Source organism: Pristiophorus japonicus, chromosome 3, assembly GCF_044704955.1.
Source record: "Pristiophorus japonicus isolate sPriJap1 chromosome 3, sPriJap1.hap1, whole genome shotgun sequence".
NCBI lineage: Eukaryota > Metazoa > Chordata > Chondrichthyes > Pristiophoridae > Pristiophorus > Pristiophorus japonicus.
Window position 1 is genome coordinate 151,882,641 of NC_091979.1, and position 22,430 is coordinate 151,905,070.

At 44.9% G+C, this 22,430-nt stretch overlaps 1 protein-coding gene and 1 long non-coding RNA gene across 2 annotated transcripts in view; one reads left to right on the plus strand and one right to left on the minus strand.

The window, feature by feature from the left end:
- The window catches only part of LOC139259939 (uncharacterized), a 34,949-nt gene extending 16,511 nt beyond the window's left edge, over nt 1–18,438 (plus strand). The window contains exons 2-3 of the long non-coding RNA XR_011592686.1: nt 17,281–17,470; nt 17,679–18,438. This is a non-coding gene — a long non-coding RNA (uncharacterized lncRNA). The remainder of the gene's footprint in view (nt 1–17,280; nt 17,471–17,678) is intronic.
- Nucleotides 1–22,430, minus strand: part of hecw2a (HECT, C2 and WW domain containing E3 ubiquitin protein ligase 2a) — a 599,390-nt gene that overhangs the window by 532,571 nt on the left and 44,389 nt on the right. The window lies entirely within an intron of this gene.

The following is a 22,430-nucleotide window of genomic DNA, read 5'->3' on the forward strand; positions in this document are numbered from 1 at the left end:
CTGTTGCAATGAACGTTCACTTACTGTAGAATAAAGCAACTTAATAATTGTATTTGGCCTCGCCTTACAGGCGTTATCTTAGTCCACATTTGTAGGAACATGGGGCAACATGACATTGTTACACTCTTGGGTTGTGCTATCATACAAATAGATTTTGAGCGGCGTGACATACAAGGGACATGGGATCCACTCACAGGAACAACTGACCCCACTGAACCAGAGAAAATATCCATAGCAGATCCACATTTCTAACAAAGGCATTTTTTTGCCTTGCCACAAGTTGCAGCAAACGATGACTCAGGCACTCACCCATGCACATCAAAATTCATGGCCCATTAGTAATGTTCGCGCATGCGCAGTAGCGCTGCACGTTGGCAATCTGCCATTACAGATCGGGCACTGTTCTGAAAACAATAGTTAGCTCCTCCCATGAGGAAGGTTACTGAGGCATAGCACTGAACAAAGATAAAGACTTTTAATAAGGAGAGGTTGGATGAAATTAGTTTTGTCTTTACCCAGCAATTCTTCCGCTGCCAAATGACAAGTTTTTTATATTCCATTTAACTTTGCTAATCTTCATCTGGTATTGCTTTTTTCTGACACTGGATGCCCAAAATGTAGAGGTTTTGTTCCCTTTCCCAAAACCAAGCAGTAAATAAGGTGGATTTTAATGATAACATTTTGAAGGCTTGATACTGCCCCAATGCCGGCCAGTTCGATTGCTCCTGCCCCTAGCCCAGGCTGAGTGGCTTCCCTGTTCATTCTCCTGCCCCTCGCCCAGGCCGAGTGGCCTCCTGGTGAGTTCTCTCGCCCCTAGCCCAGGCCGAGTGGCCTCCCGGTGAGTTCTCTCACCCCTAGCCCAGGCCGAGTGGCCTCCTGGTGAGTTCTCTCGCCCCTAGCCCAGGCCGAGTGGCCTCCTGGTGAGTTCTCTCGCCCCCTAGCCCAGGCCAAGTGGCCTCCCGGTGAGTTCTCTCGCCCCCTAGCCCAGGCCGAGTGGCCTCCCGATGAGTTCTCTCGCCCCTAGCCCAGGCCGAGTGGCCTCCTGGTGAGTTCTCTCGCCCCTAGCCCAGGCCGAGTGGCCTCCTGGTGAGTTCTCTCACCCCCTAGCCCAGGCCAAGTGGCCTCCCGGTGAGTTCTCTCGCCCCTAGCCCAGGCCGAGTGGCCTCCCGGTGAGTTCTCTCGCCCCCCTAGCCCAGGCCGAGTGGCCTCCCGGTGAGTTCTCTTGCCCCCTAGCCCAGGCCGAGTGGCCTCCCGGTGAGTTCTCTCGCCCCCTAGCCCAGGCCGAGTGGCCTCCTGGTGAGTTCTCTCGCCCCTAGCCCTGGCCGGGTGGCCTCCTGGTGCGATCTGGGAGTTCTCCTGCCTGCGTTCTGAGAGTCCCGGGCCCAGTGCTGAAGGTAGGACTTTAATTTTTTATTTCTTATTATTTTAATTGTGTGAAGGAAGGATGGTTTTGCAAGTCTGTTCCTTAAGGCTTGGTTGGTTCAGGTCCAGGTCCTCTCTGCTTCCTGCCCCTAGCCCAGGCTGAGTGGCTTCCCTGTTCATTCTCCTGCCCCTCGCCCAGGCCGAGTGGCCTCCTGGTGAGTTCTCTCGCCCCTAGCCCAGGCCGAGTGGCCTCCCGGTGAGTTCTCTCACCCCTAGCCCAGGCCGAGTGGCCTCCTGGTGAGTTCTCTCGCCCCTAGCCCAGGCCGAGTGGCCTCCTGGTGAGTTCTCTCGCCCCCTAGCCCAGGCCAAGTGGCCTCCCGGTGAGTTCTCTCGCCCCCTAGCCCAGGCCGAGTGGCCTCCCGATGAGTTCTCTCGCCCCCCTAGCCCAGGCCGAGTGGCCTCCCGGTGAGTTCTCTTGCCCCCTAGCCCAGGCCGAGTGGCCTCCCGGTGAGTTCTCTCGCCCCCTAGCCCAGGCCGAGTGGCCTCCTGGTGAGTTCTCTCGCCCCTAGCCCTGGCCGGGTGGCCTCCTGGTGCGATCTGGGAGTTCTCCTGCCTGCGTTCTGAGAGTCCCGGGCCCAGTGCTGAAGGTAGGACTTTAATTTTTTATTTCTTATTATTTTAATTGTGTGAAGGAAGGATGGTTTTGCAAGTCTGTTCCTTAAGGCTTGGTTGGTTCAGGTCCAGGTCCTCTCTGCTTCCTGCCCCTAGCCCAGGCCGAATGTCCTCCAATGTACTTATCTGCGTGATTTCTTTAACTCTCCGCAAGGGTTTTATGAAGTGGTCACAAACGTTGGCCTAAGTAGAAATGGAGTAACTATTAGCTGGCCAAAGTTGCCTAAATGACCAAAACTAGCGTAGGTGGCTTTTGAGAGAAAAAAACTAACCTAAAAAAAAATGTAACTAAGTGAGTTACGCTGGTGCAAATTGATTGGGGAAACTGGGGATTTTTAACTTAAGCCAGAAAAAGCAGCCTACTCCAAAAAAAACAGAGCAACTCCTGGCCAAAATTGAGCCCTATAGAAAGGAGCTCAGTAATCATGCTGTCTGTGGCAGCTATCAAGCATGCTTCTGAAGAGAACTGAAAGACTCTCCACCATAATGCTTTGTCATATAACTTATTGAAGTAGAGAGTTTGGCATGAAAATTCACCTTTAGATAAATCATAATCAATATTGATCTTTTTTGGCGGTCATTTGTTTAAATTTAAAATCAGTGAAAAGGAGGACTGTAATCTGGTAGTGTAAAAGCATAGTAGCAGCTCTGTTTCCGATGTTACAAACAGTAATGTTTTGGCCCAAGCTCGAAATAGAGCTCAATGGAGAGGGATAGAAGTGGGAAATCAGACTGTAAAACTAAAAGACATAACAGAATAATTGAGAAATGTAGAGTGAGGGAATAAATCTAGAATCTTGATTGCTCAGTACATTCGCACTCCCCCGAATAAGGTACATTTATATGGGAGAGTCAAAATCTGTGGTTTGTTGGTGCTGCCTGTTTGCATTTTCTAAAGTTAGGTAGCACCAGTTCATACAAATACCGTACAGATGGCGGCCAAGAAATAAATTAATACTTGATTTACGTAGAGGGGAATGTTTACTGGACATCTGCCAATTTAGAACTAAATTAGAGGCAGATTTGCTGTAGCCCCACACATATCACTAAACTAAGGCCGGGCACATTCATTTCACACAAAATCTTTACAGCCAGCAGAAAAAGGTGACGTCAAGCTAGTCATTCTGGGCTGGATTTGAACCCAAGTCCCAGAGATGAAATGCATCAGTTTGAACACATCTGGAGAATTGCGTCAGTTCTGGGCACCACAACTCAGGAAAGACATATTGGCCTTGGACGGGGTGCAGTGCAGATTCACCAGAATGATACCGGGGCTAAAATGGTTCAATTATGAGGATAAGTTGTACACATTAGGCTTGTATTCTCTTGAATATAGAAGATTTAGGGGTGATATAACTGAAGTGTTTTAGATGATTCAAGGATTTGATAATGTAGGTAGAGAGAAATTATTTCCTCTGGTGGGAGCCCTCCAGAACAACTTAAAAGTAGAACTTAGCCATTCAAGGGTGATGACAGAAAGCACTTCTTCACACAAAGGAGAGTGGAAATCTTGAACTCTCTCCCCCCAAAAAAGTGAGATTGATAGATTTGTTAGGCAAGGATAATTAAGGGATACAGAATCAAGACAGATAAATGAAGTTAAGATACAATTCAGCATGCCTACTTCTGTTCCTAATTTTCTATGTTCTTTCCTATATTATCCACTGAACCAAGTGCTTCTAATAATTTATTTAAACTATAAATGATCAAAGGTTCACACCCCCAGAGGAACAAGAGTTCTGAAACACCTTGGTGCCTTTAATTATCTTTCATTGTTTTACAAAATGCTCTTTAAAAAGGTGGCCAGGAAATTGACCCTGGAGTTGCAGCTCAAAGTGCCCATTCATCCTGAATTAATCATTTAACTTAAAGAACTTTGCAGTCAATAATTCTTCACCCTTTAGTTATATTTTAATAATATTTAATAGTTTCATTTTAACAAATAACTGATTACTGACAATAGCCAATATAAGTGTACAGAGACAGATAATTTCCAACAATATATATATACCTGATTTATTGCATGCTTGAAGTTCACAACACACAGTACGGACCTCATTCATCAGTTTACAGTGTACTGGTAAAGACTTGGGGTAAGCAGAAGAGGTTATATGAAAATTGACACCATGTTGTTGGGAGAGGGAGAGGAGGCATGACTATAAGGAACTGGGAATAATTTATTTATAAACTGGTTCTCTACCATGTTGGGTTATGGAAATTAAGTTATTCAGTAGCCATCTTATGATAGGATTAGCTGCATGATTTGTGTGGCACAGGTGGGAGAGGACTGAAAGCACTCTATTATGTCTGCATTGCTGGATCAAAGCCAAACGTATCCAACACTGGAGGTCAGCCATGGCATTGAAACGCTTCAGATACCAACTGCCATTGGAATATGTCAAATATAAAGCTTTGTATTCTCCTCTATTCACCCTTTGTATTTTTCAAATGGTCACAGAATATGGCTTCATTTATACAGGCTGGAAACTACATAAGATTGTGTGCTCGTCACTTGCATCATTTGTTTAGATAACTGGTTTGAAATTGTGTGAACGTCTGACTAACTTCACATCCAGTCATCACCAAAGAATTTGGGATGTGCTCCGATACATCTCGTCTAAACTGACTTTTGACTGTCAAGTCACCGAAATGTGACCACGGAGTGTGAATCTGAACCCCGTGTTTCTGATAAACAAATGCAAGGAAATATTATTCCCCATTATTGTTTAGTATGGGCCTGACTTTTTTTTTTCAAATGCACACATCAACCAAAGCACAATCCAGATGCAGCTTCCAGAATCCGAATCGATTGGTGGCAGGGTCATCCGGAATCCGTAAAATGTTCAGGAATCCAGACCTGACAACCCTATCAACCTTGGGGTCCCGCCACTACCTGACCTCGGGCCTCGTCTCGGCAGGGCCGGCCCACCCGAACACCTCCTCGGCGGGAGCTCGCCCGAGGCTAACAGCCCCTGGGCGAGGCCCCGCCTGACAACCTTCTTGACGGGGCCCGCCCGACGGCAACCTCCTTGGTGGGGCCCGCACAACGGCAACCTCCTTGGTGGGGCCCGCCCGACGGAAACCTCCTTGACGGGGCCGGATGGCCCGCACAGCTCCTCAGCGGGAATCCCCCCAACCCTTTCTGATGTTCCGAAGTCCGGAAATACCCGAACCTGGGCTTGGGTGTTTCCGGATTCATGACATCAGAAAGCAAATCGAAAGTCCGGAAAGGCCCGAAATCCGTAACGGCCTCGGTCCCATGGGTTCCAGGTTTTAGGCGCTGCACCTGCAGTACCGTATTTCCCAGAGCCACACATCACCTTCAAAACTGCTGCTTGTATTCCACAATTCGGTGAACTTATACATCTACTAAATTAACTCTCAGTCACAGAACTAAGGAATCCCTAAACTAGCTCAGCCATAGGCTCATGTTAAATCTCTGGAATAGTTTATATTTTTCTTCTAATGCAAGGAGCTTTAGCAATAAACTCCTAAAATTCAATTCAAAAGTATACACAGCCAGTATGGACATCACAAAATACAAGAGAGTGTAAAATTGGGCAAGAGATGAACCAAATAGTATGGTTTCACAAAGATAGACATCGGAATTCAGATGAGAGAATTGAATCATTATAATGTGATGATATAAAGAGTGAAAAAAGACCAAAACGAGATGAACGAAACAGCTTGTATTCATATAGTGCCTTCCCTATTGTAAATATCCCATCACGGTGCACAGAGGAGAAATGGAAAACAAGGAGGAGTTGAAAGATGGCTGAAAAGAGGTGTTTAAAGGAGATAGAAGTAGCAAGCCAAAGGAGTTCCAGAAATTAGGACTATCCCTGCTAAAGATTCTACTATCAATGATGAAGCAAAGATGGGGGCAGTAAGAGATGCCCAAGTCAGGGGTCAAAGGGCACTATTTGGAGCTGGCTGCAGAGGTAAGATGGATGAGGCCATGCAACAATTTGTAAAAATGATTTTGAAATCAATGAGCTGGGGAAGGGAAGCCAAAGTGTGTCAATGAGAACTGAAGTGATTGGTGAGCAGGGCTTAATATGGGGCAGGACACTTTTGAATGAGTTGCAGTTGATATAGGATAAGGCTTGGGAGGCTGGCAAGGCGGCATTGGAGAAATCAAGTCCAGACTAATGAAAGCATGGATAAGGAACTATGGTGGGAGTAAGGCAAGGGTAGAGACAGGCATATATTCCACAAACCCCAACTGTCCTGCCCTGTTCTCCCATCACTTCTGTTTTCATTGACATACTTTTGCTTCCTTTCCCCAGCTCATTAAATTCAAAATCCTTTTTACAAATTGTTGCATGGCTTCATCCATCTTATGTCTGCATCCTCCTCCAATCAGTGCTCTTTGACCCTCTGACTCGGGTATCACTTCCCCCCCCACCGACCTCAAGTATGAGGCTAACTGGATCCATTAGCGAAGAAGGACTTGATCAGCTATTGTGTTATAACTTTGCAGGAGACACAGAAGCTGTATTTAAGGAATGTCATCCTACTGCTTAAGATCAATCTGAAAGGATCATAATTAACAAGCATCCTCAAGTCTATTTTAGTTTATTGATTATTTTTTCAACATTTTTGGTAATCTTGAAGTGCTGAGTGTGATAGCGTGAGGGAACTGAATTAGTGTCAGCAGAGATACAATCATTCATCTGTTATGTTTCATTCTCAATAATAATCAAGGTTAATTAAATTCCTTCATGCAAGCAAAGTAACTGCTTGAGTACAATCACAAATACTGATCACCAGTGAATATTGATCACCTAAACAAAAAATATATCTGTTATATCTTTAGATGCTCTGATAATGACTCCACGAAGCATTGTATTGTATTGTACTTGAACTGTAGTGACCTCAGTCCATTTAATATAACTCCTGAGTGAAGATCACACATGGTGGTCTGCCTTTTATACTCGGCCGGGCCCACCTGTACAGGTAACCTGCAAGTCTCCCACTGCAGTGCCCTCTGGTGGCACACATTAGTGACCATACAGCTGCTGTACAAGTTTCCCATAGTAGTGCCCTCTGGTGGCACTTATATGTAATTATATGTAATAGTACAAGCAGTAAACATATCTGGATACATGACATCACTCTCCCCCAAGTCCTTAGTGCAAATCGCCTTCATACATTGACTGTGCTCTGGGCTTAGCTCTATCTGGTTGACCCTTGGAGGGTCGTTTCCATCTTTGGTAAGTGGGTGGTGTTTTGTTGGCAGTAGAGGTGCTGGTGGTTTCTGTTTGAGAGTCCATGACCACTCCATTCTCTCCCCTCCACATATAGATTATGCTGGTGGCTCATTACATTCATATACATTCAAGTCCAAAAAAAAAATTTGCATTTACATCATTACATTTGTGCTACAGTTGTAAGGCAAGTACATTTGGCTGGTGAGGTACATTCTTGATATATACTTGTATTCAGTACTGGTATCAGCACCGGTGCGTGAGGACAAACTAGTACCAGGACTGCTGGATGGTGTCCAGGTAGTGGCGCGGTGCCCAGTGCTGGCAGTGGAAACCCGGTTGGCTCAAGTTGCCTGCTCTCGGGGCTTTTGCCGTTGCTCCGAGCGTCGGGCAGGTCCATAGATGCCTGTGACCTCCCTGTCCTTTCCTTGCGCCCCGGGTCGTTGCTGCTCCCTGAGGGGCAGTCGTCTGGCAGTGCACAGGGAACTGCTGACTCGCTTGCCTGGGCATTGTTTGGTTTGGATCCTGGCTGGTTCCGGTCCCATTTAGGAGAACCGTTGCGGGTGATCCTTTGTTCCCGGGTGTAGCCTTGGTGGCGATAGGGTCTGGGGGCTGCGCCTTAGCACGGTTTGCTCTTTCAGGCTCGTGGCGGTTGGTGCCATCGGGTGCCTGAGAGGTGGAGCCGATTGGGGGCAGGGTATCGATACTGGTGCCGTTGCCCTCCTGAGATCGCTTGCTCTGCAGCTTGTCTATATTAGCTGCTTGTGGCCACACTCCGTGGTGCATCAATCTGGTCCCAGGGACACAGGCTACAGCATTGGGTAGCTCGCTGGACCTGTGTGCTCCCGATGGGTGTTTGCCCGCTACATTATCTGAATGCAGTTGAAATCCGACATCGCACAACGTTTCATTATTCATTGTAGATAAACTGCAGCTCCAATTGCAATTGCATGACTTTTCTTTGCTTATTACAAGTATAAAACGCTGATCACCAATTACAAGCTTTACATTTAACTCACTGTTGCTATTACATTGATTGAGAATGTGGAACTGTCCCTTTAAGTGTGGTGGGTTGCTGGCCTCCTTTAAGAGAGCCTTGCTATCCTCTTCTTCGCTTGGTACCACGTGTTGCTCCATCAGTGCTGCCCCTCGTGGTCTGGCCGCGCCATCTTTTTCTTCGGCGCTTCACCTCGTAGTTTGGGCGCCATCTTTCTTCCATCCACGATGTCGACTGCTGTGATCCTTTTCTCCCCGGGTTCTGCTACCAAAGCTGGGAAGTCGCTTTTGGATTCGATTTTCTTCCTCCGGAGTCCTGCCACTGGAGCCTGGAAGGTACGTTCAGGTCATCTCAGCGGATCATCTCCACGCAGGCGTGCTGAGCGGTCTGTGCTCGGGTGCTGTGCTGGCCTGCTCTCTGGTGCCAGATCCAATCTCAAGTGGGGGCTTGCTTTGCCTCTGAGCCAGGGGACGTCGATTGCTGGAGGGATGAAATCTTCCCAGCTCCAATGGATCTTCCCCATCCACCTTTTTCCGAGTAGCGTTGGTCCATCACCTGCAACAATCCACAATGGTAACTGTTGTGTCCTTACACTCTACTGTAAATCAACACGAGGCACATACTGGAGACAAGGTCAGTCTGTGACCTGTACCTTTATTCACAGGACCAAAAAGTGATGACCCTGCGTGGGACCTCCCTTTATATACCTGGATGATCAGGTGAGGAGTGTCTCCCACAAGTTCACCCCCTGTGGTCAAGCTGTGCATTACTTAGGTGTATACAGTGTACAGTGTTGTTACATGAAGGTTACATACATGACGGTAACTTGTGCACCGCGCCATCATGCAGTACCTTTACATCCGCACTACCAACGACTGGGATAAGTTCATTGGTGTAGGTGCGCAACTTTGCCTGAACCGGGACCAACTTGGGTCATTCAGCCTGATTGTCCTATAACCTCTCAAAGGTTTCTTGATTCATTACTGACTGGTTCGCCCCCATGTCACTTCCATGAAGACTGTAACGCCGTTTGTCTCGACTTTCGTCCTCAACAGGGAACATTCGGTGGTGCAGGTAAACATACCATACACCTCATCATGGGCTGAGCTGCCTCTCTGACCACTTCTTCATAATCCGCGCTGGATTCATTGTCATCTGCAGACTCTTCATCACACAGTCCTATTTCTTTTACACATTCACTGGAGGTGGCCCTTTGTGCTGCAGCCTTTACACACATAGTCCTTAAAATGGCACTGGTGAGCCCTGTGATTCCCTCTGCAACGTCAGCATGGTGCTAACCGATTAGCCCCCCTTGTCAGACTCCAAGTTAAGGGACTCAGGGGTCTGTTCTCTCTCCCCTGAGGAGATTCACGTTCTACAGTCCAGCCTCTAAAAGGCCCCACTCTGTGTACAGTACTTGCCGGATTTAAGTCCTGAGGGTGAGTCATCCGCCTAGAGCCGCAGGTCGAGGTCATGAATGCTTGACTCATGGTGATGGCCTTCTGCAGTGTGAGTGTGGTATCCACAGAAAGTAGCCTGTGAAGAAGGAGCTCAAGACCGATTCAATGACAAAAATATCCCGCAGCACTTCGGTGAGGTGTTTGCTGAAATCACACGGTGCCGCCAGCCTCCTGAGGTCTGCAGCATATTTCACGATTTCCTGGCGTTCGGGCTGTCGGTGGGTATAAAACCAATGTTTGGCTGTGAGGATGCTCTTTGGGCTTGAGTTGTTCTTGGATCAGCGTTACAAGCTCCTCGTACGTCTTGGTCGTTGTCTTCGCTGGTGCCAGAAAATCTCTGATGAGGCCATAGACGGTGGGCCCACAACTGGTTAGCAGGATAGCTCTGCGCTGATCAGCCAGTGTGGCCGGATTATCGCCTGCCAGGTCGTTTGCTGTGAAGAAATAGTCGAGCCTCTCCACAAAGGCGTCCCAATCATCACCATCGGCGAACTGCTGCAACGTACCAAAGTTAGCCATTTTCGCGTGAAGGTCCGTAACCTCGTCGCCAATTGTTTTGTCTTCAGATACTCTGATAATGACTCCACGAGGCAATGTGTTATACTTGAACTGTAGTGACCTCAGTCCATTTAATGTAACTCCAGAGTGAGGATCACACATGATGGCCTGCCTTTTATACTAGGCCTGGCACATCTGTACAGGTAACCTACAAATCTCCCACTGCAGTGCCCTCTGGTGGCACACATTAGTGACCATACAGCTGGTGTACAAGTATCCCATAGTAGTGCCCTCTGGTAGCACATCATATGTAATAGTACAAGCAGTAAACATGTCTAGATACATGACAACATCAAATCAAAATTCAGCTTTCTTTTTAAGAAAAGGGCTTTATTTGCAACATTCATTCAACATTAATCTATGAAAGAAATGATGCTGTGCACCAACAATAACACCACAGAGTCGTTCAATTCCCCCAACAATTCCCAATCTCAACTATGCTGCACCAATGTGGAGATGCAATGGATGAAGGCCAAGTGCTTCCTCACAGCGCAGGAAGGAAATTTTAAAAAGAGAATAATTTCCTAGTTACACTCGGGAATCTGCCACCAAAACCAGTGTGTGACTCAGGAAAACAAGGGATTCCAGAGGAAAAACAGAGTTAACCCTCAATTACTAAAAATATTACAAACACAGTGTAGGATAGTACATAATAATAATGGAAAAATAGCTCATCAATGCAGAAGTCAGCAATAATATCTTTGTATTGTGAGAATGTATTGTGTGTGATAGAGGCTAACATGTTTAGATGTTTGGATTCCAAAGGAGAACGCTAAATAAGCAGGTGGTGTCAGGTTAAGAAACATCAAAGGGTTTGTGTAAAAATCGTAGCTAGTTTGAAGCCAACATGTCTATGTTTAAGCTGTTATTAAGTTAAGGTGTGATATTTATAACCATGCAAAATTGTCTTATCTACATAAACAAGGGCTAGATATTGTATAGCGACCCGTTTGGGGTGATAACTTTTCAGGGAGCACAAAAGTATCGGCAGGCAAAAAATAATTTTTGTTCCCGGGAACTTCCGCTTTAGCGCTCCAATAGGGAAGTGGAGTGCTAAATCAAGCGCTATCACTTCCCTTATAGCGTTGAACAATGTTCCGTGCAGCGCTGCCGTCTTTGGAGGCTCCTTCCCTCGCTTAATCGCAAGGGCCAATGTTGGTTTGAATCAATCCTCATGCTATTTCTGTGGGGCCACGGGACCTGCGCTATGTGCATAGCAGCCCCAAGCACTAAGAGAAATCGCGGCGTCAAAACAAATCAGGAGGCACCAGACTGGGGAGAGAAATAAATTTTGCCCTACCCGATTATCACTGTCTTTAAATAACACTCCCCAAAAGGCCAGGCGAGATGACAACGCCTCCTGCAGCTGCCGTTGTTGATGCCCGGGGATACCGCAGCGAATAGGGATGCCGCAGGGGATAGGAGCGAATATCACATCTGGGGTGGTACGGGGCGCAAGAGAGCGAGGTGGTAAGTGTTAGTGCCAGCACAAAACTGCCAGGGAAGTTCGTGGGTGCCGGTGAATTCACCACGCCCAGTCGATAGCCCCTTAGCGCCTCATACAGGTGCTAACAGGAGGCGCAAACCAGGCCAATTTCTCCCCCAAAGCCTCTATTCCAGTGAGAATGGGGATAATGCGGTGTGACACTGCCATCTACTGGTGTAGTAGCATATGACACAAAGATCACATGACAATAATTTCACAATTGATAGGTTTAGACCAAATCATCGGACATTGTCAAATAGATGCACAAATATGCTAACTTTCAGTAATTCTTTGGTATTCCATCTTGAGAACTCACCTGGATTGGTTTGAGTTAAATGTAAGCCCAAGAGATATCCTACTGTAATAAGTATGTAGATATATAACTTGCTTGTACTTTGTGTTAATATAAATAAAAACAAACAAGTTAATTTATCTCTGGCCTATATCATTTGGGTTGATCCAACGCGCAGCAGGTCAGACAGCTTCTGAAAGTGAAAAGCAGGTTAATATTTCAGGCAAGATGCTCCCTCAGGATACTGGTACTCAGAAATACAAACAGAAAATGCTGGAACAGTTCTGAGGAGCTCCACCTGAAACTTAAACCTGTCATTTTCTTTCAGATGTTGACTGACCTCCTACTCTGACTGAAAGAAAAATGAAAAGGTTGGAAAGAGACACATCGATAGATTCACATAGTTTACAATAACTAACAAAATTCTGGCCATTGCCTAGGATAAATCAGATATTAGAGGCATTTTATTTCAGATTTTTTTTTTAAAAAGTGGGTCACATTTTCATTGATCTTAAAAAATGTTTTACCGTGAGTGATTGTAGTGATGTGGCAAGTTGTAAGCAAGGAGAATGATCAGAGTCTGCATGTAATGCTATTAATGAAGCCTCAAATTGACTTTTGGCATTCCAAACTCAGCAAGAGATTCGTGGTAACAGCAGTGTTTTGAGAGTACTGAAGCGTTAAGAGAGCTTGAAAACAGTAATAATTACTTACAGATTTAAAAACAACTTCAGTAGAATAGTTTGCAGAACTTCTGGCAACCAACGACATGAATACCAACTAACTTAGGCTGCAGCCGGAACATGGTGAGCAGCTGGTAGAGTGGAAGTAAGAACCTCTCTGTGTACAACAACAATTTGCTTATCAAACAAAATTTGACACCGAGCCACATGAGGAGATATTAGGGCACACGACCAAAAGCTTGGCCAAAGAGATGTCATTTAAGGAGTGTCTTTAAGGAGGAGAAAGAGGTAGAGAGGCAGAGAGATTTAGAGAGGAAATTCCAGAGCTTAGGACCTAAGCAGGTCGCTAACGGTGGAGCGATTAAAATCACAAGAGGCGCAAGAGGTCAGAACTAGGGGCGCAGAGATCTCAAAGGGTCGTGGAGCTAGAGGAGGTTACACAGATAGGGAGGGGCGAAACCATGGGAAGATCTGAAAACAAGGATGAGATTTTTTAAATTGAGGCTTTGCCAGACTGGCAGCCAATGTGGGTTAGCGAACACAGGGCAGGAGTTAGGATACAGGTAGCAGAGTTTTGGATGAGCTCAAGTTTATGTAGGCTGGTAGCACTTATTACTACTTTGATGTCATTTCTTTTGTGACTCTCCTGTGTACGTGTGCAAATGTCACATCTAATCAATTATTGTTACATCAATCACCAATAATGGAATCAAAGAAGAAAAAAACAATAAATGTTGAACATAGCTACTGATTCTAGAAGGAAGCATAAGCTCAAACTTAGAAGAGGAAAGGTGAAAGATGTTTAGATTTAACTGCTTTACGCAGATGGCGATGGATGTATGGAATGGACTGCCAACTGATGCAGTTGAGGCTGATGGTACAAAACGTGAATAATACCCGGAGAAAAAATTGATAAAGGGATATGTCAGGGATATTGGAATTATATTTCCTAGATGTTGGGGCTGGCCAGATGGACTGTATTCATATTTCCTGGTCCTATACATTCCCAAATTCCTTTGCCAGAAACCTGAAATGAAAGCCAAGAAATGCCGGCCAGTCAGCAACTGTACAGAGAAAAAACAAGTTAGCATTTCAAGTGTGCACCCTTCATCAGAACTGTAAACAAATACAAGCAAGCAGTTTAGTAAAAAAATAAAATAAAGGGGAAAAGGAAAGAAACAAATAATTGTCCAACCAGAGAGAGGAAGTTAATGTTCCATTGACCTACAAATTGCTCAATGGAAAACTGCTAGGTGATATAAAATATCATCTTGGGTGAGAATCCAATGACACTTATCTGGAGCATCACAAGAAAAGTACTGATTTTCTATTGGCTATGTGGACCTCTGATTTTAGATGGGCATTGTCTTCATAAAAAAGGTTTGAGGAGCATTTTTTTTTCTCCCTCGCTTTTTTTCTCCTTCCCTCAGAATATTTAGTCACATAAACAACCCATATTCTACAATTTAAATTTGCCCTCCCATTTCCACTCTCCTTTCTTTGACCAATGACACTTTTCGAAAGAAGTTCAATGCAAGCTTTAGGAGCAGTACATCTAATTTCTCCAATGCATTCTGCAGTCCTTCAGTCTGAAAGTTGACTTTAACTTATCCCATTTTCTTACAATTGCACCATCTGCCTTCCACTTCATTTTCTAATGTCTCAGATTATATTTCCCATGCTTTTTCACTGCCTTATGTATTTGCATGCTTTCATTTTTTTTTAAATTCCCTTTCATAACCTCAATGTGATGATCTTTTTATAACATCCACCAGTTTTCACCTATTTTAAGCTTTTCAAAATACCCCCTACCTGCCTCTCTAACAGGAGTTAGTATTCCTGACTCTTACTTTGTTGTTCTCTCCTGTCTCCTCCCCTAGTTTTAATCAGTCCTCTGAAGAGCCTAGTTTATCTTCCAGTTCTGATGAAAGTTCTACACCTAAAATGTTAGCCTGTCTTTTCTCTGTCCAGATGTTGATGGATCAGCTGCATACTTCCAGCAATTTCTGCTTTAAATTTAGACATGCAGCTGTTCTCTTTTTATTAATGTTCTACAACTGTATCTTTACACGGGACTGCCAGAGTGTTTCAACAGTGCAGTGAAATAACAGGTCCTTCAAACACGTTTTTTCTTGTTGGTTAGATGCCAACATCGAAGATCTGGTAGAGGTAGTAACCCTGGAGAAATATGCAATCTGTTTTGTTTGCCCATCTCATACCAAGAAAATTAAATCAAGATCACTGTCTCCCACTATAATCATTGCATTTGATCCGTTTGAGCTTTAATCAGGAAAACAATTCAAAATTTCTCTTATATTTATGTTATAATCAAAGTGGTCCTATATTTCTTGAAAACTTTTCGGCCTATGTACAATGCAATCTTTGGACAAATGTGAAGTTGGCATTTCATGCCAATAACTATATGTAATTAACAAGTAACATTACACAAGAACTAAAGGGAGACAAATCAGCAATTTTACATCTGCTGTAATTATGTATTTACATGTATTGTGCAATCAGATGGAAACATTTGCACAGATTTTCCTGGGGACTACAGCAAAGATTCCATTCATCAGTGCAAAGAAGGAAATTATGGAGTAAGTGACTTAAGACAATGCTCCTCCATATTTTCCTGGGATCTCCGCTCCACTCTTCCATTACTTTCGCCAAAAAGTTAGACGGTAATTATTATAACTCTGTCACATTAAAATCATTGGCCCAAATTTTGAGGTGGAAATGGCAGCAAAATGGTCAGCATTCGCCATCATTACCCCTCTGAAGCTGACCTCAACTTCAGGATTAAGCTCATGTGCAAATAAATGTGGAATACTTGAATTTGCGGTCAGTGATTCCCTGCTTCGCCACAGGGTGCGCTGTGGAACTCCCCAGAGGTGGCAATCAATTCAAATCACTTGAACTGATGGAATATCGCTGTTAAAAACCCCTTAAAACGTTAAGCCTTTTTGAACGAGGTGTAACTGGGTTTTAAACAGCGTACCGACTGCTGAACTACTGTTTTGGTCCTGGAAAACTGATTTTATATTTATGGGGTTTGACTTTCCACTATGATCGTTTTGGGCGATATTTCCGGCCTTAGTGTTTTTTTTATTTTTCATGATCGCTGAAATATCACCCATTTTAAAAAATGCTAGTTTCGCCTTTTTATTTTGAGCGATAGCCTTAGTGATGTGAAATGGGCCTTAGCAATGTATTCAGTCATGCAAGGATGGTGTCCATAGCAGCATTCTGCGCATGTGTTTTTTTTTTAAACAAAGAAGTTTTCCTGCGATTCAAAAGTCATCTGTGCATGCTCAGAAGAGTGAAAGAGAGGGAGAGAGAAAGCAAGTAGGCTGTTAACTTTAAAGATGTCTAGTGATACGAGTATGCAGCAGGAGGAGCTGTCAGCGAAAAGGAGGGTGAAAGCCTTCTCGGATGAGGTGAATGAGGCTCTTGTTAAAGAGGTGGAAAATAGGTGGGGCCAATTAACCCGGGGTGGGCGTGGGAAATCTACCCCGCCCCCCGCCCCCGCTCCGGACATATCAAAAAATATGGGGCGATATCGCCGCCGTTGTATCATCTGTGGCCCACGATCGGTGTGAGGCAGACTAGTGCCACAAGAGGTGGAACAGCCTGGTTGCTTCGGCAAGAGTATTAAATTATTACATTTTAAATTGTAATGATGCACTGAATTAATTAGAATGTAGATCTGCTGGATTGTAATTAAGTTGGGTAATCTTGGGTAGCTTCCCTGCTAAGATTTGGACTGGGGTCGGAACCTCCACCTTTTAAGTCTAATTTTGCTGAGATGCCTTACATTTAATCAACAGTATTAATTATTATTATTTAAAGGAATGACTGGAAACAGACGGACCGCAAACATTTGTCAGTTTAGAAGGAGAATTTGTGTGTGCTGTGAGCAAGTCGTTAACTTGGGCACCGTCTCCTCTTTTGGTTACGTTGGTAAATGGGATACGACTGAGTACTGAGGGGTCCAGTCACCTTTATCCAGACTGTGTCAGTCTCTCCGGCTGCTATCACACACATTGTGACCCAGCCTGGACTGGGGGAGAGCTGCCCTGGCTCACTATCTGCCCTGGGACACTAACTCTGGCCACACAGACATACAGAGGTCTCCGAACACAGCCCATGGACATGGTGCCCCCTCCCATTACACTACTGTCATTGCCGAGCTCACCAGCGGTCCTGATTCTCTCCCCACCCCCCGCCCCGGCTCAGGGGACCTCCACCGATTCAACTAAACTGCCTACACCCCCTCAGGCGGTGAATGGCATGGCTCTTGGATGGGGCCTTTCCTGGAGATTGTACACGAGATGTTTGGTATCAAGCATTAGTTCCTAAACACGATCTTATTAAATATTTTCTCTGAACGTAGATGTTATAACCATGCATCCATTGTGGATACAAACCGTATTAGCATATAATGTTAAAGTTATGGATGGATAGAAAGTGGGATGACTAATTGTGGATTACAATATCTGTTGTGTTTCCGTAATAGTACCTAGTCAATTAGCTTATGCCATGCTCTTGTCACGTTTGTAGATGAAGATATCTGAGAATCATGCGGAGCAGAGGCGGACCAGCGGAGGCCCTGCTGAGCTCCACCCATTCACGGACTTGGAGGAACATGCCGCAGCAGTAGTGGGCACCCACAATCGTTCTGCCACCCGTGGTGGTGCAGATCCCATTGTTGCACCATAGGAGTAATGTGTAAAGCTGTGGTAAACCAATGGTAATTTAAAGTAATTTAATGGCATTTCATTATAATATATGGATGATGTAATGTTATGCATGCAGCTTCTCTACTGGCAGGTTAATCATATGTAACGTCTCTCGTTCACATTTATTGCAGTAGTGTTGCCCCTCGTACATATGCCAGCGCAACGCAAGCATGCTTATGTCTATCCTTCTCTTCTAATATCCTCAATTATGTTTTGCAGCTACCCAGACTCCCGAGGCGCAAAGGGAGGCCCCTGCACCAACCCCGTTACCGTTGCAGGTGGTCATCACAATGGGCGAGGAACAAGAATCTGAGGAGGAGGAAGATAACCCAGAGTTTTCATCTGTGGTACCTGCAGCCACGTCATCATCAACAGATGAAGTAACGGGACCAAGTGGCTTGCATCAGGCTACTCCAAGGCATCCAGATCCCGCGGAGGTTGAGTTGGCGAGGTACACATGCACTGCGATGGGCAGATGCAAATGAGGACATGGTCTCACTGTCAAGGGTGAGCGTCGACATAGGGTCGAGAGCTCCTCCAGGCACTTGATGGGTCGACCGGCAACATTGCCACACTGTCCGCACAAATAACGGAGAGCATGGATTGATAGCTGTGGTAATGGGGCAAACGACCGACTCCGTCGATGCCTTGCGGCTTGCGATAGTTTCGGGAGACTCGGGAATTTCCTTCTGACTCGGAAGACGTTGCTCCTCCAGCCACTGAGGTCATTCTGCTCCCCCGCCTCCCCACAGCAGCAGGCCTTGAGGTGCCCTGCTGCAAGACGTCTTGGTCCCATTACTCGGGGAGTTAGTGGAAAACGGGGAGTTACTACAAGAGGGTTCAAGGTGCAGGAGAGAAGCGTGACCGCAGTTAGGGAGGGGGGTGCTATATATTGTTGTTAAAAAAAACATTTTTGTTGAATGTTCACTGTTTGGGATGGTGGGAGGATGTTGTTATATTGTTGTGTTGCACATGTTGTTGACTGTTGGGGGATGGTTGTTATATAAGTTTGTTAAAAATAATTAAAATTACATCTTCAATTATTAAACATTTTAATTTAACTTTACAATTGTCATGAAGTGTCTTCTAATAATGTAAGGTAAAACATCAATACAATGGTTGGAAACAATGGCCAGGCCAGGCAAAAATGAAACGCAACGCAACTGTAATTATCACCAATGTAAGTTCACACAAAGTGTTTATTTAAGCTGCTGACGCAAGAGTTTTGCAGCTGCTTAACTACCATGGGGCTTTTCCAGTGTTGTGGGGGGGCATGGGGGTATGGGTTCATCACCAGACTGATTGTCCTCCCAGAGGTCCTCGTCCTCCTCCTCTTCCCTGAGGTGGACCGGCGGTCCGATCTGGCAATTGGGTTATGCAACATACAGCACACCATAATGAACCCAGCGACCTGGTCAGGGTGGTATTGTAGGTTGCCTCCTGAGTGGTACAGGCATCTGAAGTGCTGCTTAAGCACTCCAATTGTTTTTTCGACGATAGTGCATGTAGCTATATGGCTTTCGTTGTAGCGCTTCTCAGCTTCTGTCTGGGGCTTACGGAGGGGAGTCACGAGCCAGCTGACAAGACCATATCCTTTATCCCCCAGCATCCAACCGTGACCTGATGGCTGACTGTTAAACAGGTTAGACACAGTGCTCTCATGCCAGATGTGCGCATCATGGATGCTCCCTGGAAAATTTGTATTTACTGCCATGATTATTTGCTTGTGGTCGACAATGAACTGCACATTCAGGGAGTGGAATCCCTTTCGGTTCCGAAACACCTTTGCATCCTGTAAAGGTGCTCGCAGGGCAATGTGCATAGAGTCTATTGCTCCCTGCACCTTGGGGAAGTTTGCTATTCTCAAGAAACCCAAAGCCCTCTCAGTCTGTGCCTCCCTGGTCATAGGGAAGCTTATAAAGTCCAGCCTGCATGCGTCAAGGGCTTCAGTCACCTGTCGAATGCAGCAATGTGTAGCATGCTGAGAAATTGCGCAAATGTCGCCAACTGAGGCTTGAAAGGAGCCCGATGCATAAAAGAAAAGTGCCGCAGTTACCTCAATGGATAGTGCGGTCCTGATGGTGCTGTTAGGCTGCAGATCTCCCCTAATGAGCTGGCATATATCACTGATGACTTCCTTTCGGAAGCGCAGTCTCCTAAGGCACGTGTTATTGGACAAGTTCAGGTATGACCGCTTCTCTCTGTAAGTTCGTCGGGTGTAAGTTCTCCTTCTCCTCCTCAGTCTATCACCTCTTTGATTGGGCACATAATACTCTTCAATATATCATCTCTAGTCTGCGGCATGTGAGGCTGAGAAATTACAGGCCCCATTACAATAACAATCACTATTATACCTATTCTTCACAAACAATAAATTTTCCTACTAAAACTCATAAAATAAATTCAATTAGTCCACAATATGATAAGATGTTTGTTCAGATTTTCAAATCAACTTATAAGAAATCACAGATTAAATCAAAACTCCCCAGAGCTTGAAGCAGCCTTTTATATGAAAAATCCTCCGATTTACAAAATGGCGTCCATATCACTGGGTTAAGGTCAGGTGAGTGCAGCTTTTTTTCAGCGTTTTTTTGGGCGAGCGATATTTTCGGCGATATACCGAAAGTAACGCTCGCCGATATTATGGGTGGTTTCTGAGCGTTGGTTTCATTTATAAACTGTATTCTGAGCCTTTACGGCAAAAAAATATGGGCGGGCGATTTAATTATTTCTCGGTATTACCTAGATGCCGAAAATAACGCTGGCCGATAAATGAGCAATAAATGGGCGTTAGTTTCCATTTTTTGGTGAAATGGCGATAAGTGGGCGTTATACTTCATCTCAGCGTTAAAATGGATAGTAAGTGGGCGGTAGCAAAGCAAAACTGATAGAAAGTCTAGCCCCCAATCTTTATTTCACTCTAAAAATTACTTTAAAAGTAAATTATAATCTGTGCATTTTACTTCCTGGTTTGCTGTCTGAGAATTCTTCAATGTGATTAGCTGCTCAGCCTGCTTGATGAAATCATTGCTGCTGGATACTGGTGATCCGCTTGTTTGACGCCACAGAGATCGCTAAATCTTCGTGGACAGCTTTTTTTTTTAAATAAAAGGGGTCAACGGCAATTGCTGTGGCTTCGCTGCTGACCGCAAATTCTCGGCCAATGATGTGTGCCATTTTCCAGCATTTCAGTCAGTTTTCACTCCAAAGCCACATAAATTGAACTACACTGCCAGTGGTGGCCTGGCAGCAGCATGATTTATTGAACTTGCTAGTGTATTCACTTATTGCTTTTAAATGATGCACGAACTGTGTTTGCTGATGTGAACTGGTTACTACTGATCAGCTACCGGAGGCATTTCATACCTCAAGGCAGCCCTAACAGTTGCCTTCATTAATAATTTCAAGTCTTCTTTTATTAATGACAAAGTTCTTCATGGCAATAAAATCTAATGGTTAAGTAGTTGAATGTGCAACTTTTATGGCTTACTTACATTCAATTTGAATACGTGGCTTGAGGAGTGGTGCAGAAGGGAGGGATTCAAATTCCTGGGACATTAGAACTGGTTCTGGGGGAGGTGGGACCAGTACAAACCGGACAGTCTGCACCTGGGCAGGACCAAAACCAATGTCCTAGGGGGAGTGCTTGCTAGTGCTGTTGGAGAAGGGTTAAACTAATATGGCAGGAGGATGGAAACCTATGCAGGGAGACAGAAGGAAGTAGAATGGGGGCAGAAGAAAAAGATAGAAAGAAGAAAAGTAAAAGTAGAGGGCAGAGGAACCCAAGGTAAAAAGCAAAAAGGGCCACATTACAGCAAAATCCTAAAGGGGCAAAGGGTGTTAAAAAGACAAGCCTGAAGACTCTGTGCCTCAATGCAAGGAGTATTTGGAATAAGGTGGACGAATTAACTGCGTAGACAGCAGTTAACGGATATGATGTAATTAGCATCACGGAGACATGGCTCCAGGGTGACCAAGGCTGGGAACTCAACATCCAGGGGTATTCAACATTTAGGACGGATAGACAGAAAGGAAAAGGAGGTAGGGTGGCATTGCTGGTTAAAGAGGAAATTAATGCAATAGTAAGGAAGGACATTAGCTTGGATGATGTGAAATCTGTATGAGTGCTACGGAAGCTACGGAATACCAAAGGGCAGAAAATGCTAGTGGGAGTTGTGTACAGACCACCAAATAGTAGTGATGAGGATGGGGACGGGGACAGCATCAAACAAGAATGCAATTAGGGATGCATGCAATAAAGGTACAGCAGTTATCATGAGTGATTTTAATCTACATATTGACTGGGCTAACCAAACTGGTAGCAATGCAGTGGAGGAGGATTTCCTGGAGTGCATTAGGGATGATTTTCTGGGCCAATATGTCGAGGAACTAACTAGAGGGCTGGCCATCCTAGATTGGGTGATGTGTAATGAAAAATGACTAATTAACAATCTTGTTGTGCGAGGCCCCTTGGAGAAGAGTGACCATAATATGGTAGAATTCTTTATTAAGATGGAGAGTGACACAGTTAATTCAGAGACTAGGGTCCTGAACTTGGGGAAAGGTAACTTTGATGCTATGAGGCGTGAATTGGCTAGAATAGACTGGCAGGTGATGCTTAAAGGGTTGACAGTGGATAGACAATGGCAAACATTTAAAGATCACATGGATGAACTTCAACAATTGCACATCCCTGTCTGGAGTAAAAATAAAACTGGGAAGGTGACTCAACCGTGGCTAATAAGGGAAATTAAGGATGGTATTAAATCCAAGGAAGAGGCATATAAATTGGCCAGAAAAAGCAGCAAACCTGAGGACTGGGAGATTTTTGTAATACAGCAGAGGAGGACAAAGGGTTTAATTAGGAGGGGGAAAATAGAGTACGAGAGGAAGCTTGCTGGGATCATAAAAACTGACTGCAAAAGCTTCTATAGATATGTGAAGAGAAAAAGATTAGTGGAAACAAACGTA